This window comes from Pogona vitticeps, chromosome 6 (assembly GCF_051106095.1).
Source record: "Pogona vitticeps strain Pit_001003342236 chromosome 6, PviZW2.1, whole genome shotgun sequence".
Lineage (NCBI taxonomy): Eukaryota > Metazoa > Chordata > Lepidosauria > Squamata > Agamidae > Pogona > Pogona vitticeps.
Genome location: NC_135788.1, coordinates 24,911,500 through 24,929,263, shown reverse-complemented (window position 1 = coordinate 24,929,263; position 17,764 = coordinate 24,911,500).

Here is a 17,764-nt window from a genome sequence, read left to right as displayed (position 1 = left end):
CTGCGGATCGTGCGATTACAGTGCCTGTGGCGGAAAGATGCGCTGGGCCACTCCAGACTAACAACCCTCAAACAAAGGGGGATAAAGGTCTGGGGTGCTGGGTTAACGGCCGGCCAGGTCCCCGCTATCCTTCGTGGTCGCGGGAACCTGGGGGCCGGGGACTCGCCCTTACGTTAATCACTTTAAATGTTTCCGCACTACAGCAGGCCCCTCCTTCAGAATAAAGTATTGGTATATGATTTTACGTTCAATAAAGTGTGGCCCATATTTAAACCCATATTACGTGTCTCGCGTTTTATTCCGGGGTTGGGGGGGCAAGTCCGATGCTGCAAAGAAAAATATTGCATAGGAACCTGGAATATAAGATCTGTGAACCTTGGTAAGCTGGATGTGGTCAAACAGGAGATGGCAAGCATAAACATTGACATCCTTGGCGTCAGTGAACTAAAATGGATGGGAATGGGTGAATTCAATTCAGACGATTATCATATCTACTATTGTGGGCAAGAATTCCACAGAAGAAATGGGGTAGCCCTCATAGTCAACAAAAGAGTGGGAAAAGCTGTACTGGGATACAATATTAAAAACGATCGAATGATTTCAATACAAATCCAGGGCAGACCTTTCTACATCACAGTAATCCAAGTTTAGGCACCAACCTTCAATGCCTAAGAGGCTGATATTGACCAATTCTATGAAGACTTACAACACCTTCTAGAACTGACACCAAAGAAAGATGTTCTTGTCATTATAGGGGACTGGAATGCTAAAGTAAGGAGTCAAGAGATAAAAGGAACAACAGGTGATTTGGCCTTGGAGTTCAAAATGAAGCAGGCCAAAGGCTAATCGAGTTTTGTCAAAAGAACAAGCTGGTCATCACAAACACTCTTTTCCAACAACACAAGAGGCAACTCTACACATGGACATCACCAGATGGGTAATACCGAAATCAGATTGATTATGTTCTCTGCAGCCAAAGATGGAGAATATACAGTCAGCAAAACCAAGACCCGGAGCTGATTGTGCCTCTGATCATCAGCTTCTTATAGGAAAACTCATGCTTAAACTGAAGAAAGTAGGAAAAACCACTGGGCTAGTCAGGTATAATCTAAACCAAACCGCTTATGAATACACAGTGGAAGTGAAGAACAGATTTAAAGAACTAGATTTGGTGGACAGAGTGCCTGATAGAGGCTTGTAACATTGTACAAGAGGCAGCAACAAAAAGCATCCCAAAGAAAAGGAAATGCAAGAAAGCAAAGTGGCTGTCCAACGAGGCCTTACAAATAGCAGAGAAGAGAAGAAAAACAAAATGCAAGGGAGATAGGGAAAGTTACAGAAAATGGAATGCAGACTTCCATAGAATAGCAAGGAGAGACAAGAGGACCTTCTTAAATGAACAGTGCAAAGATATAGAGGAAAATAAGAGAAAGGGAAAAACCAGAGATCTGTTCAAGAAAATTGGAGATATTGAAGGAACATTTTGTGCAAAGTTGGACATGATAAAGAGACAAAAATGGTAGGGACCTCACAGAAGCAGAAGACATCAAGAAGAAGTGGCAAGAATGTACAGAGGAATTATACCAGAAAGACCTTGGAGGTCTTGGACAACCGAGATTGTGTGGTTGCTGACCTTGAGGCAGACATCCAGGAGAGTGAAGTCAAGTGGACCTTAGAAAGCATGGCTAAGAACAGTCTAACATAATTATTGCTGGTGTTGTCCAGTACTTCAGTATTTTGAAATAGAATTTCATGTCCAGCTTGTTTTAGGGCATGTTCAGCTACTGCTGATTTTTCCGGTTGTTTTAAGCTGCAGTGTCTCTCATGTTCTTTGATCCTGGTGTGAATGCTGCGTCTTGTGGTTCCAATATATACCTGTCCACAACTGCAAGATATCCAGTATACTCCTTCAGTGGTGAGGGGGTCCCTTTTGTCCTTTGCTGACTGTAACATTTGTTGTATTTTTGTGGTGGGTCTGAATACTGTTTGTAGTTTGTGTTTGTTCAAAAATTTCCCCATGCGGTCCGTGAGCCCTTTTATATATGGCAGAAATACTTTATTTGTGGGTGGCTGTTTTTCCTCTTCAGTTTGGTGTTGTTTTCTTGGTTTGATGGCTCTTTTGATTTCATTCTTGGAATAGCCATCCGCCTGTACGGCCGAATTCAGATGGTTGACTTTGGTGCTGAGAAACTGAGCTTCACAGTTCCGATTTGCACAGTCTACCAGTGTTTTGATTGTGCTTCATTTCTGTTGTGGGTGGTGGCTGAAGTTTTTGTGTGGGTACTGGTCTGTGTGGGTGGGTTTTCTGTAGACCTTGTGTCCCAATAGGAGGTCAGTTTTGTGTATGACCTTGACATCTAAGAACGGGAGTTGGCCCTCTATTTCTTTTTCCATGGTGAATTGAATATTTGGGTGGATGCTGTTTGTATGATTTAGAAATTCTTCCAGTTTTTCTTCACCGTGGTTCCAAATTGCGAAGGTGTCATCCACATATCGGAACCAGGCTGTGGTATGAAGAGTGCCAAAGCCAGGGCCTGTATTTTGAAATGTTCCATGTAGAAGTTGGCTATAACCGGGCTGAGGGGCCTCCCTATGGCCATTCCATCTGTCTGTTCATAGAACTCGTTATCCCACTGAAAGTAGCTGGTCGTTAGGCAGTGTTGGAAAAGGCCTTGATGTCTTCTGCAAAGGTCTGCTGGAGGAGTGTCAGAGTGTCCTTTATCGGTACCTTGGTGAATAGGGATACTACGTCAAAGCTAATCAGTCTGTCCCCAAGCTTTAGCACCCTAAAACTCAAGCCTGGAACATTTTGGCTGTCCCCACTACTAGTGTTAGCTATATAGGGAGTGGAGTAGGTAGTGGATCAGTGCTGTAGTGTTTACTGAAGACAGAAGTTAAGATATAAGATAATACAACAATGTACCCGTATTTTGAATGAGAGGAGGTGAACCATAACTTTTTTGCTTTAAACCAAAGGGCTTTCTCCCCTCTTCGGGGCCTTTAGTATGTAACCCAGACTCAGTTTTCCAAGAAGGATTGATGACTGCTGGTGCAAACATGCAGTGAGAGAAGATAAGAGAAATTGAAGGGAGAAACCCCAAGAAGAAAATCCAAAAACATGAGGAGACTGAACTGCAGAAACAGTTCCCCCCTCCTCTGAATTAAATGTTGTATGGATACATGCATTAACATTAGAGTGATGATCTTTTCAAATATACTTCTTGCTTAAATATTTCAGTCTCTACAGTTCTCTGGTCCCATGATTAAGCTTCTCCCTATGAAATAGTCTGAAGATCATCATTACCACCCACTACCACCATCTCTTGTAGCTGCTGCTAAAAATGAGAGAGCAAGATAATGTCAATTAAAGGGATTTAAATATATATTTTAGCACCGAAAGCAGTTTGATGTTGGGCATGACAGAAGACAAACTGAGGGATCAGTCACACCGGCAATAAGAACTGCAGTTGAATCAGCTTTGGAGATATTTAAATTGATTTATAAATTCCCAGGCATACAGCACACAAATGAACTTGATTTTGGGGGGGCTGCAAAGTGATTTTTTTAAAAGAGGCAACAGGGGCTTTTTAATTTAACACGCTTCTGAAATTGAGGCTTTATGAATCATTTTGAGCAATGTGAGCACTCCTGTTAAATACTGCCTTTGTGGGCAGTTGCAGGTTTTGGGCTTTAGGGACATTCCATCCATCCTTAGCACTGCATCACTGTAGTGATATGCCACTTACAATTTATCAAAAAGAGAGCAAGAAATACAGCCACTCTAAAGGATGCTTGAAAACCAAAGAAATGTTACACAACATTGAAAACGTGGTCTGCTAACATGCTGATTAATGAAATGGTTTAAAATCTCTCATGTAGTATCCTGAAGCAGTTTGAAGCCCCTACTTTATATCAGAGTAAATCATTTTCAAAGTGAACATGCACAGCGATACAAAACCAGGTGACTAAATGGATTTAAAATACATTGGAGCTAAAACAGATACAAATCAGCAGTGTGACTGAGCCCAAAGTTAAGGGAAAGTGTACCACATGTCACTAACAGTCTCTCATAGAAAGGTCAAAAATATTTCTATGTTTAAACACTTCTTATTTCTACATCATGTAAAACACACTTTTACCTAAGTGTGGTTATTTTCTCTGCATCATTTAGTGCTTTTTAAGAAAGCAATGTAAGAAGGGAAGAAGGCTCCTAGGATTTTGCAGTGGGTGGTTTAGGAACAGCCTCTTGTGTGGCTCGGCTATCATTAATCAAAACCTGAAGGGCATCATTGCAGTGCAGATCTAAAACTTCATTTTGCTGCAAACATTCTAATTACTATTGCTGACATTTGGCTTTCATTAAAGCAGGGAAGGGGGACATTTTTATTACTCCTTTAATAGAATAAAACCTGAGGGGGGAAACCTTACTTCTCAATACAAGGTTTTCCCATTGGAGCAGGCATATTGTTTTGATTCTCATTACGTGTCAGGCATATAAAACACTCTGAATTGTAACCAAATACTATGAGAATTTTTGAGCACATAATTATTTCATGCTGTCTTCATGTAATTACTGTGCTGTTTTGTATGTGCAGTTTTCTTTGTTAACATACCAACACTTGGAATGAAAACAGATATGTTGCCAGAAAAGGCTTGTTTTTTGTTTGCTTTTTCATATGATATATATTGAATGAGTGACACAGAAATCCAGTACATGATGGCATTTCATAATATATGTAGAGAAACTATATCTTACCCTTCATAACAAAGTAATTCCAGGGTAGCTTGCAATAAAAATGCTTCTCAGTCAAAATGCAAACAACAAGCAAATACTCAATAACAAAACAGCACAAGGTTTTATCAAATGGGTTGGCCACACAGTGGTATTGTCTCAGGTCATCTGGAGGCTGTTCTGGATTGTTCAAATCTTATTGCAGATTTGAAAACATCATCCCAGCGTTTGTGTCCACCATGGAGAAGGTAGCTGTTGCTGGATGTACTGGAATGCACTGGGTCACACACACACACTCATGCAGAATTGCTCCCTAACATCTTGGTCCAAATAAATATTGCCCTCCCCATTTGCTTATATTCTCTGCATATTCCTTGCCTATTTCACCCTCTCCTCCTTTCCCTTCTTGTTTTACCAATTCATAGGGCATGGAGAGGTCTGAAAAAATGACCATAGGGAAGCATCACCAAGCATGGAATAACACAGGATCCACAGGATCAAGCCCAGTACTGGAACAAACTGGAGCGAACCCAAACAAAAATATATCATTATCCAGCAGTGGTACAAATGCACAAGGCTGGCCATTTGGTGATAAGATTAAATTTATTTATGCTTAGATATTTAGATGTGTTTTATTTTTGCTGATTAGTAAGGTGCTCTGCTATCTTTTTGCCAATTAAAGAAATGTAAACGTAAGAATTGTTGGCTGTACACAGGTGTATTTAATGAATATGTGCACTTAATTGCTATGGAGTCTGAAGGTATAAAGAGGGGCATGCGCCTTTGTTTGGGGAGCAGGTCTAGATCTCAGGAAAGTGCTGTGCATCTACTGATTCCAGGGGTCATCTATGTGTTACTCTCCAGAGGGCTCCTGTTAAGCAGAATGGGTGTAAGCAGAATGCATGTCCAACCTCGACCTCAGACCTCTGGGGGGAATCAGGAGGGAAGGTCAGCCCCAACAGAACTGCAGTCCTGGAGGTGATAACGCCAGACGGATTGCCTCCACTGCCAGCAAGAGGAGCAGCAATAGGTATTGAAAGAATCAGACAAGCCAGGGACCAGGCCACTGATTTGCCATATCCCCTGCTCTCATTGTGGGAATATCAGCCCTCGCTTCTCCAAGCTCTGTGTTTTGGAGGGCCCTGGTGCTTAATAGTAAAGCCATCGGAGGACTCTCTCACGCACCCAAGGAAGTTAACTTGGGTCACTGTACAGACCAAGATTGAACTAGGGTTAATAGAGGCTGCCTACCCGAAGGCTGAGTTACTTGTCAACCATCAAGTTTCAATAAACCCAGTTGTTTTTTTACAAGGTGGTCTGGATACTATGGATGTTGGGATGGAGGAGGACACACCGGCCAACCTAGGGAGGCCAGGTGGGGCCCAGAGGGGGGCATGAATGCAGAAAAGAAAGATACAGTACAATGTCAAAAATTATATTTTTAGCAGTTTTCCTCTGTACAAATGGAACAGGAAACACTAGTGGGACCTGCAAGTGCAGTTCTTTTGTTTGGAACTCCAGCCACTGTTCTCCATTCTTACAACCCCAACCTATTTTGCGAACCAGTCTTCTCAGCCACTAAGTAAGCACACGTGGTCCTCACTGGGCTGGTTCTGAACACCTTATTGGGAGGGGACAGTTTGAAAAGATTTCTAATTTTGCAACTCTTCCATAAAAAAACTATTCATGTCCCTCTCTTCTGTACAAGTAACGCTGTCTCGGGTACATACGCCTGAACACTGCAAAGAGGAGCAACAATTATTTGAACATATTTGAAGAAATGAGATAGATTTTTATGAAGACTGTGTCAAGGTTATGACATTGACCTGTGCAACCTACTGTATATAATAAGTACACTTAAGTTATATTATTCTTGTTCGTATTACAGAGGGGAATATTATTCTGAAGCAAAGTTCTAACTACTTACCTCCATAGTATCTAAGGATATTTTATGCCTATGAATTCTCTGTTATTAGGCTGTGCTGGGTAAATCTTCATATGTTAACACCACATGTCTTGGCTGAATTTTTAGCCTCAAAGCCAAACCAAATAGTTCTATTTTTAAGGAATTGGCTAGAATATTACAGACATACAATTTATGCAATACTTTAAACAGCATATTTAGATGACATAATTACAACAGAGTTCCATTTTTAAACAGAAATACTTGCTTTCACATTTAAGAGAATGTCTTATAAATTTAACCATAACCACCAGAAGTCACAACAATTACTGAAGTCAGTCAGAAGTTCTTTTTCATACCAATATACATATTAGTTCCAGGACATTCTAAAAGCCCATCTAGACTAGCATTCTGGTCTTATAAGGGCCAGACCAGAAGCCCACTGGAAGCCTACAACTAGATGATGAGCGCAAAAGCACTCTCCTGTTTGTGTTCTCCACTATCTGACATTACTTTCTGAAATCTGTGTTTACAAGTAGTTAAGATGCTTTCCTGCTAGGACAATGGACATCAGGAACTATTATACATTTTACTTCACAGTCGGCTATTGGTACTTTGGACTCTCCATGGTTTGGGGTAGGAGTCTTTGCCCATCACCAGTTCATTTTAATTGGATAAACCAAAGATTAAACCTGTGACCTTCTCTGTATATGCAAGTTTCCTTACTGATGAGTTAGGAGCTTACTCTCTGAATGTCTCTGAATGTTTCCAACTATTTATGGCAAAACACTGCAGATGCACTCCTATGCCTACATTGGCATATGGTCTTTCAGATGTTTGGTCTACAACTCCCATCAGTTGCACTCAACATACCCCCTAGTAAGAGCTGGTAGGAATTAAGAGTTCACAATATCTGGAATGCTAAAAGATCTTCCCTTCTGGTTATAGAATTTGCAGCTGTAGGATGTAGCTACGGTCACTAACTCAAGTGGATTTGAAATTAGACATGCCCATGGAAGATCACAATTTTTGCCAGGCACAATGGCTACAAGGAACTTTAGGTTTGAAGGGAATATAACACTGAATGCCTGTTGTGGAAAGTGGGAAATGAGCTGCTTTTAAGTCTTATTTCCAGAAGCATTTGCTCAAATCTGGATGAATTATTATGCTGTCATAATGCAGCTGGCATAAATCTTGTTGGCAAACTGCTGCAAGTTAAGAAGTTAGTTCAGGCACCTGCTATTGTGCACTGAGTGACTTGGTGTGCAACAGCAGATACATACTGGTCCAGAATTGAGCTGCGTGGCTGGTGAGTGGTGGGGCCGCTAGGGAACACATCAAGCCGATTCTGTTTAAATTACATTGGCTACCAGTTGCTGCCCGGGCCCAATTCAAAGTGCTTGTTTTGACATATAAAGCCCTAAACGGCTTGAGCCCTGGATACCTGAAGGACCGCCTCCTTCCATATGAGCCTACCTGGCAGGTAAGATCTAGCCAAGGGGCCCTTTTGAAAGAGCCGTCCCTCAAGGAGGGAAGAGGGATGGCTTGTAGACAAAGGGCCTTTTAGGCAGCTGCCCCCAGACTATGGAATGCCCTCCCCACTGAGATCCGTCTGGCGCCGACGCTGATGACATTTCGGCACCAGGTCACACCCTTCCTGTTTAAGAAGGCTTTTAATTGAAATAATATCAACAGTGGGTCCTGATGGCAATTTTTAGAGTACATATTTTAATTGTATTTTAATTGTTGTAAGCCACCCAGAGACCTTTGGGTAGTGTGGGCAGCACATAAGATAGAGAGATAGATAGAGATAGAGAGATAAATAGATAGATAGAGAGAGAGAGAGAGAGAGAGAGAGAGATGATAGATAGATGATAGATAGAGATGATCGAAAGAGATGAGAGAGAGAGAGAGATGATAGAGAGATAGATAGATAGATAGATGATAGAGAGAGAGATGATAGAGAGATAGATAGAGAGATAGATAGAGAGATAGAGAGATGAGAGATAGAGAGATAGAGAGATAGGTAGATGAGAGAGAGAGAGAGAGAGAGAGAGAGAGGCTAATCTCCAATGAGATTTATACCAATTGAGTTACACCTTTATTTATTTATTTATTTATTTATTTATTTATTTATTTATTGTATTTATACCCCGCCTATCTAGTCATTTCGACCACTCTAGGCGTCTTAGTATAACTAATCGGATTGGTCAGAGCGGCCAAACAAGATGCTGGACAGATATCTTCTGTTCTATGCTTACACAAGGTTGTGAAGTCCCTTTGAAATTAGAGGGTCTTACTCTGAATTACATATATTAAGTATTATGCTGTGTGTGTCAGAAAACAGACTTTGTGGTCTAGTAAATACCATTCCTTGGAGATGAGCATGCCTAATTGTTAGCAGAGCAAGCAGCAGCAAGTAGCTGCTAACATAACCTGTGGATTCATCCCCTGAATACTGGAATGGTTAGCAGAAAATAATTCCCCATTCGGAAAGAAATGCTTTTTATTGTATGAAAATAAGAAAGCCAGTGTTTATTAGACAAATACATTGAGACAGGAAAGATAACATGAATCTTACTTTTAGCTAACTAAGGTGGAGTTGCAGGAAGCTATGGCCATAGATGTTGGTAAGTCTTTGGACCCAAGTCCCAAGTCTGAGTCGGAGTCTTTGGTACCAAGACTAGAGTCAAATCCCAAGTCTTTGGTACCAGGTTCCAAGCCCCAGGCCTTGAGTCCAAGTCCTAAATCTCTGACAAAGGCCAATAAGGGATATGTGCATACACATACGCATGAGCAGCAGGCCTAGCTTCCATTCCTGTAGATGGCCCTTGCCTCTGTGCATGCTCAGGAGCAGCGGGCCTGGCTCCTGAAAGAGAAACCAAACTTTCTGCTTGATTATGAGGAGCATGCAGTGGCAGAAGGAACAGGTAGGCACTGGGGGGCGGGGGGGACTTGACAAGCAACTTGGGGAAATGGTTCCAAGTCACAAGTCAAGTCCAAGTCATTGAGAAGAAACCCCAAGTGGAGTCCAAGTCATGTTGCTAGTGTGACTTAAGTGCAACTGGACAGCAAGTCTCATGTTACATGTCCCTATCCCTGGCTAAGGCACCCCATTAATTTTCAAGAACAATGACAAGATGACTCTTCTGTTCAATCACAAAAAGGATTGATAAGGAAAACATGAGAAGAAATATCAGCAAACCTATGAATATCAGTTGAGGTTGAAGGAAGGTGAGCGAAGGTCACAGCAGGTAACGCTCACTCTTTAAAGGCTAAGGAAATCCTCCTCTATCTACTTCTTCCCATGTTAAGACTAGCATGTTGTTTAGTGTAACTCAGGTACCTCCAACAATAAAGTATCTCCTAAACTGGAAAACAAAATAGTTCTGTTCCTCCCTGACCACATGGCATTCCAGTTTCATCAGGGAGAGACAAGCTAAGGTGACAGGTTTGGGCAACATAACAAACAATGGATACACGAGTTATGTGTGTGTGTGTGTTCTTTCCTCTGAAACTGGAACCAACATATAGCAATCCTAATAGTGTTTTTAAGGTGAGTCAGGTAGCTAAGGAGTGGTTTTACCAGTTCCACACCCCAGTGAGTTTCCATGGCCATGTGGGGATTCAAATCCTGTTCTCCAGTCCTAATCTGCCCCTCTACCCATTACACAAAACTGGAAATCCAAGATGCAAGAGCTACAGACCAATAATTGGTGGAAGACTGATTCACCACACTTCTCTGCCATAACTTCTAACAGAGGTACATGGAAGACCAAAACCTGTTCTGTACCTTCAGGAGACATTTTGACCTGCTATGTGCTGGATCTGTAACATTGTCTGTGTAGCTCCACATCACCATTCCAAAGCATGGATCTCCTGTCAGGTTTCTAAATTCTTGTAAAATTATAGAGAAGAAAATGGAACAGTAACTCCTGGATTTTATGCACTACATTGTATCCTAAGTAACACTCTGATGATGTCATAAAAACGTTGCTTTTTCCTAATTATGAAAAGAATTATGGGTTGCTTGCAAGCTCCCACAGCCAGGGTCATTAAAGCTGAGCTATTTTTGCACTTGAATCCATGTCTTGCCAGAAAACACCGGTGGTTTCTTTCCAAAAGCAAGAAATAGTTGTTAAAAATTGAAGAATTATTTTCAAGGTGATATTCCTCTTCTCTATTTCTAAGCACTGAAGAGGCAGGGAATTCTAGAGCCCTCGAGATATTGCTGGACCTCCCTCCACTATTGGTTGTGAAATGTTTAAAGTTGATTAAACCAATCAACACATGCATCACAGTGATCTCTCAGCCATTGCTTATTTTGACCTCTGGAAGTCTTTTGACAGAGTCCCCCATTAAACATTCCTGTGCAGATCTAGCAGTCACGGAAGAGAGTCTTCTTACTGTATATATTGATAACTCATTAAAGAACTGAGAACACAAAACAGAAAAAAATGTGTGGTTATCCCAACGGAAAGATATAAACATGAGAGTTGCCAAGGATCTGTATTATATTTAGTGCTTTTTAACACGTTCTTGAATTAACTGTATTAGGTTTGAGCATAGAGGCCCAATCTCTCCAAAATATTTGGAGTGATTAAAAAAACTGAATAGTGAAGAACTCTGAAACTATCTTTCAAAATGGGTAGAATAAGAACTAAGGTGGGAGAGGGCTTGATTTAAGAAACCATAACACAATACACAACTGAAACAAACAAATCCTAATGTATGTGTGCTAATAGGATTTTACCTGATAGTAATTGACCAAAACCCCTTCACAGATTGCTGCCTTGTCATGGTGAAAGGGCTGGAGTAATTCAGAGAAGCTATGGGCTATGCCATGCAGGGTCACCCAAGACGGACAGGTCATAGTGGAGAGTTCTGACTAAACGCGATCCACCTGGAGCAGGAACTGGAAAGCCACTCCAATATCTTTGCCAAGAAAACTCCATGAACAAAAACAAAAGGCTAAAAAATATGACACTGGAAGATGAGCCCCTGAGGTCGGAAGGCATCCAACATGCTACTGAGGAAGAGTGGAGGACAAGCTCCAGAGCTAATGAAGTGGTTGGGCCAAAGCCGAAAGGATGCTCAGCTGTGGCTGTGCCTGGAAGTGAAAGGAAAGTCCGATGTGGCAAAGAAAAATATTGCATAGGACCCTGGAATGTAAGATCTATGAACCTTGGTAAGCTGGATGTGGTCAAACAGGAGATGGCAAGCATAAACATTGAAATCCTCGGCGTCAGTGAACTAAAATGGACGGGAATTGATGAATTCAATTCAGACGATTATCATATCTACTATTGTGGGCAAGAATCCCATAGAAGAAATGCAGTAGCCCTCATAGTCAACAAAAGAGTGGGAACAGCTGTACTGGGATACAATCTCAAAAATTATAGAATGATTTCAATACGAATCCAAGGCACACCTTTAACATCATAGTAATCCAGGTTTATGCACCAACCATCAATGCTGAAGAGGCTGAAATTGACCATTTTTATGAAGATTTACAACAGCTTCTAGAACTGACATCTAAGAAAGATGTTCTTGTCATTATAGGGGACTGGAATGCTAAGGTAGGGAGTTAAGAGATAAAACGAACAACAGGTGAGTTTGGCCTTGGAGTTCAAAACAAACCAGGGCAAAGGCTATAATCTAAACCAGCGTCTAAAGCTCAACATATAAAAAACTATGATCATGGCCACTGGTCCCATCACTTGCAGGCAAATAGAAGGGGAAGATATGGAGTCAGTGAAAGAATTTACTTTTTTGGGCTCCGTGATCACTGCAGATGGTGACAGCAGCCAAGAAATTAAAAGAGCCTGCTTCTTGGAAGGAAAGTGATGACAAACCTAGACAACATCTTAAAAAGCAGAGACATCACCGTTCCGACAAAGGTCCGCATAGTCAAAGCTATGGTTTTTCCATTAGCGATGTATGGAAGTGAAAGCTGGACCATAAAGAAGGCTGACCGCCAAAGAACTGATGCTGGAGGAAACTCTTGAGAGTCTCCTGGACTGCAAGGAGAACAAACCTATCAATTCCAAAGGAAATCAACCAGGAATGCTCACTGGAAGGAGAGGTCCTGAAGCTGAGGCTCCAATACTTTGGCCATCTCATGAGGAGAGAAGACTCCCTGGAAAGGACCCTGATGTTAGGAAAGTGTGAAGGCAAGAGGAGAAGGCGACGACAGAGGACGAGATGGCTGGACAGTGTCATCAAAGCGACCAACATGACTTTGACCCAACTCCGGGAGGCAGTGGAAGACAGGAGGGCCTGGCGTGCTCTGGTCCATGGGGTCACAGACACGACTTAATGACTAAACAATAACAAACTGACCAAGAAAGAAATCTTGGAGTTGTGGTGGACAGGTAGAGTAAAATATTGAACTAGCACACAGGCTGAGAAAAAAAAATTACTCTCTACTTAGATTCTGTTCTGCGCAAAATGTACAGTACTTAGAAAATAAATAAAAATTAATACTGCTATTATCATATTGCCAATGATGTAAGTCATTGCTTCTCTCATCCTCACAGGCAAGATTGAGGCATTACATAATTGCTCTCCCTTGCAAGGATGATGAAGAATCTCCAGTTGTGTTCAACAGAGTTCTTTGTCAGAATGATGTTTGATGTCATGATACTATCCATTTCAGTGGAAAAAATTGTACACTTTGCACAAATTATTCAATTCATGCAGTGGCACAAATTCTACAACTTGCCCTAAACTGAGGTGACTGCTGCTTCATTTAAGAGAGAGAGAGAGAGAGAGAGAGACTCCCAGCCTGCATCAACAGGAGTAAGGAATTTAGCAAGCATTATTTCCATCTTGACTCTTTGGACAAATGTATGGTATAGACACACTTGGAATCCTGTGTACAGTTCTGGTTAACATACCTGAAAAAGAATAGGATAACACTGGGAAAGTTATGGAAAAGAGCAACCAAGTCTATGAGTACCTTTGATTAATGGCTGGATGATTGATTACCTGGGAACTTTATATACCCTGACTTGACTTTGAAGAGGGCACAGTGAAATATAAACAAATATTAAAGACACTTCTGCCATGTTTTGTCCCTCACAGCACTCCTGCCTGTCAATATATCTAAATTTTATAATTTAAAATATTTTGGTAACTAGGGGACATGAAGAGTCTTTCTCAGCAAACCAACCATTTTGAAATAAACATATATATGGGGGCGTACACATGCAGCCCTTGGAAATCTGAAGGTTGCTCACTGATATAATTGACATTTATCTGGATGGAAGTCCAATTTTATTGGGCCTTATGTCAGAGTAAGCATGTATAGACTGCACCACACATGTCTATCGAAAGAGGCTGTTATGAAATAGCTGCAGCACTTCCTTAATGCCACTTTTATCACATAAGCCATTCTGCGATTCTTAGACAAAAAAGCTGCTGAAGTCGAACAATTCTAATTACATGATTACTTTTAAAAATACCAAAACAAACCGAACAAAAACAAAACCCAAAAACAGTTAAACAATTTGTGGAATCTTGTCAGATAGTTTACATAACATTTTGTTACCAAGGTAATACTTTTTGTTCTGGGAAGGCACATTTAAAATTGCAGGGTGGAAGGATGGGAATAAGCTGTATATTTAAATGGAATCAATGCAACCAACATGTCAGGGAGACATTTTCCAGGCAATCCTCTACTATGACAACTCTCCACATTCAGGGATATTTCCACAAGAACAACACTCATAAAGCAGATCTCTTACCTACATTTTGTAATACAATTCCAGGATTTCAATATACAGTATCTTCCTTCCTTCCTGAATCAGCTTCAAGATCCCCATTATCTTCCTGCTTTGGACTATGGAAAGAAACATGGAAAAAAGATATCCGCCATGTCATACCTACTCAGCATGCAGAGTATCATATACCTGTGTGCCACAGTCTAAGCTGGAAACATAGTAAATTTTTGTACAAGTTTAGGCCAATTTGTTTGCCCCCCAACCCCCCCAGCAATCAATACCCAGCCTTCCTTTACCAAAGCCCAGGGCCTTGTGTTTTATGTGCAGCTGCCTCATTTTGTGATCTATCAGAGCTGCACCTTGGACCACTGTACGTCTGGCAGTGAAATATTATCAGGTCCTGGACTGATTTAGCCCACCCTTCTGATCACTAGGACCCGATGCACAGCATGAGGCAAATCTTCCTATTTCGCTGCACTTTTCCCAAGCAACGCATCTTCCTAGCCAATGAAGGTTTCATGATGAAGGGCTGAAGCTCTATGGGGGAGCACATGCATTGGATGTAAAATACCCAGCCAGTCCCCGTCCTCTTCTCCTTCTTCGATTACCAGACCGCTCCCCCACATGTTCCACTGCTCTTTTTTCCTTCCTGCCCTCCTGGTATCCTCCTCCTGGCTCCACAGCTCTTCAGCCTCCCCTTGTTGTCCCCAGGCAGGTGTCTAGTGCCTTTGTCTTTGGGCTGCCCCAGATCTCAGGTCTTGGAAAGTCTGCCAGCAGGTGTGTGTTGTTGTTGTTGTTGTTGTTGCTGCTGCTGCTGTTGCTGTTGTCGTTTTACCATAGCTTCTAAGAGCTCCAAAGGCACCCTGGCTCCTGAAAGATTCTGGGAATTGTGACCCAAAACTGTAGCATTTCCAAACTCTGCTTCCCACATTATTTTGTGTGTGATTCCCAGTTCCATCTTCCTGGCTCAATTCTCTGCTTCCTTGACTGCTATCCATGACAGAATTCTCAATAAAGCCAACTAAAATCTGGTCCTGTATCTCTCCGCAGAGTGTTTGGAGGAAAGAACAGATTTATTCTGACCAAATAATGAAATGGGTTGAGAGACAATGCCTTTGGGAACGACGATAGGCTGTTTTTTTGTGTTTGTGTTTGTGTTTTTTATTTTGTTTTTATTAAAGAGTTTATTTTCATTATTCCTAACACTGCAGCGATGGAATTTGTGCCAGCGAAGCAGTCTGAAGACCAGTAACTTTGAGTATGAGTCATTATTTCCTCAATGATATGTATCTGGAACTCTCATTACTTGTGCAGTATTATTTATGTTTTTTGTATGTGTGCTAGAACCTAGGTAACTGCTTGCATGTTTAACCTGTTCTTAAAACTATGCTTTTGAAAGGTGCAACCACATTTTTGAGCATGGACTGAATAATTTTCCAGTCATGGCATACTAATTAGTTAACATAGTAACATTATATATACACTTGGAAACAGGAGAGGTGGGGGAAATCGGCAACTAGTTGTCATTCTGTGTTACCCACAGCTTTAATAATACAGTACAATGATGTGACAGTTGGTGTATCCGTTATAGCTGGAGTAATAAATGCCACACAGTGGATCCTGGACAGAAAACCTGTTTTACTTGTTGATGTGTAAATTAAGGCCATGTTCCTTTTCAATCAAATGCTTTTTAAAGCCACATAAATGTCTCACTGTCAATGAAAGAATGTTTGTTTAATTCATATAATTAACCATCCCTTTGAATTTCTAATGCAAGTTTGAGTGAGCCACAAAAAAAGTGTCCAGAGGCAAACGCAGATGTGCAACCTTTGAAAACCTTGTATCTTTCTCAAATGAGATGCTGTAAGTAAGCAGGGGAAAGAGGTATGGAAGTGGAGGAAAGGATGATCTTAAGCTCGTGTATGCATGTTGTTTCAGGATGTAATGGGGAGGGATAAGGCAGACAAAGAAATGGTCTATTCAGTTGATACTGTGATATTGGATTTCATCTGCGATAGCCCATAAACTTATTGACACTTGGAAGATTAGACAGTATGGGTACTCCATCTGAGGTGATACATGTTTCCAAGAGTAATGACCAGATAGGCGGGAGATAAATAAATAAGCAAATAAATAAGCAAATAAATAAATAAGCAAATAAATAAATAAATAAATAAATAAATAAACAAACAAACAAACAAACAAACAAATAAAGAGTGAACTCAAACAGGGCTGGATTAAGATCTTTAGAGGCCCTAAGCACTGAAAAGATTATTGTGCCCCTACAAATATAACACATAGCAGGTTCCACAGCTTAAAAAAACATGCACATGTTATATGGATATAAATAAGGTAATTTAATTGCATAGTATGTGGCAAAAAAAGAACCACATATCGCATGTAAAATCATATATACAATCAAATAACCAGCTTCCAGCCAAATCTTACACTTTCATACTTTGATCAATGCAGGCAGATTTTGTCAGAATCTGTAAACTGAAAAGCTCAAACAAGAGCTTAAAACCCCTTTGGGGGCATTTTTAACAGAGGCTCTTACTTCCTTGACTTGCACATATAGTGCAGAGGCCATAGGTTTAAAAGACCAGCTGCTCTTTTTATCCTTATCCCCACCCAACCTCCCAGAACACAAAATTAAAAGGGGGAAAAGCAATGATGATGATGATGATTATCATTTAACTTAAAACATGAGATTTCTTGCTAGGTGTGTCTTTATGCATGTTAGTTTTTAAGGTAAAGGTAAAGGTTCCCCTTGACAATTTTTGTCCAGTCGTGTTCGACTCTAGGGGGCGGTGCTCATCCCCGTTTCCAAGCCATAGAGCCAGCGTTTGTCCGAAGACAATCTTTCGTGGTCACATGGCCAGTGCAACTTAGACACGGAACGCTGTTACCTTCCCATCGAAGTGGTCCCTACTTGCATTTGCATGCTTTTGAACCACTAGGTTGGCGGGAGCTGGGACAAGCGACGGGAGCTCACTCCGTCGCGTGGATTCGATCTTATGACTGTTTGGTCTTCTGACCCTGCAGCACAGGCTTCTGCGGTTTAGCCCACAGCTCCACCACGTCCCTTTTTTTGTTAGTTTTTACTGCTTCATAACTGCTTTAGGTAAGGAGGTGATTTTCCTGGGGCTCTTGAGGGAGGGAGCTGAGGGATTTGGATGGATGGATCTGGTTTGTTAAGGAGGATGCAACATGGTCCATGGTAAATCAGGCACTTAAAAAAAATTCTGTGGTGTCCCCTTCCCTTGTTGATGCCCTAAGTACGTGCTTATTTTGCTTAATGGTTAATCCAGGGCTGAACTCAAAGATGCATCCCTCCTTCATGGGTACACAGGCTTGTTGGTCAATGGAATACAGAGAGCCATTAGACAGTCTTCATGTTGTCCA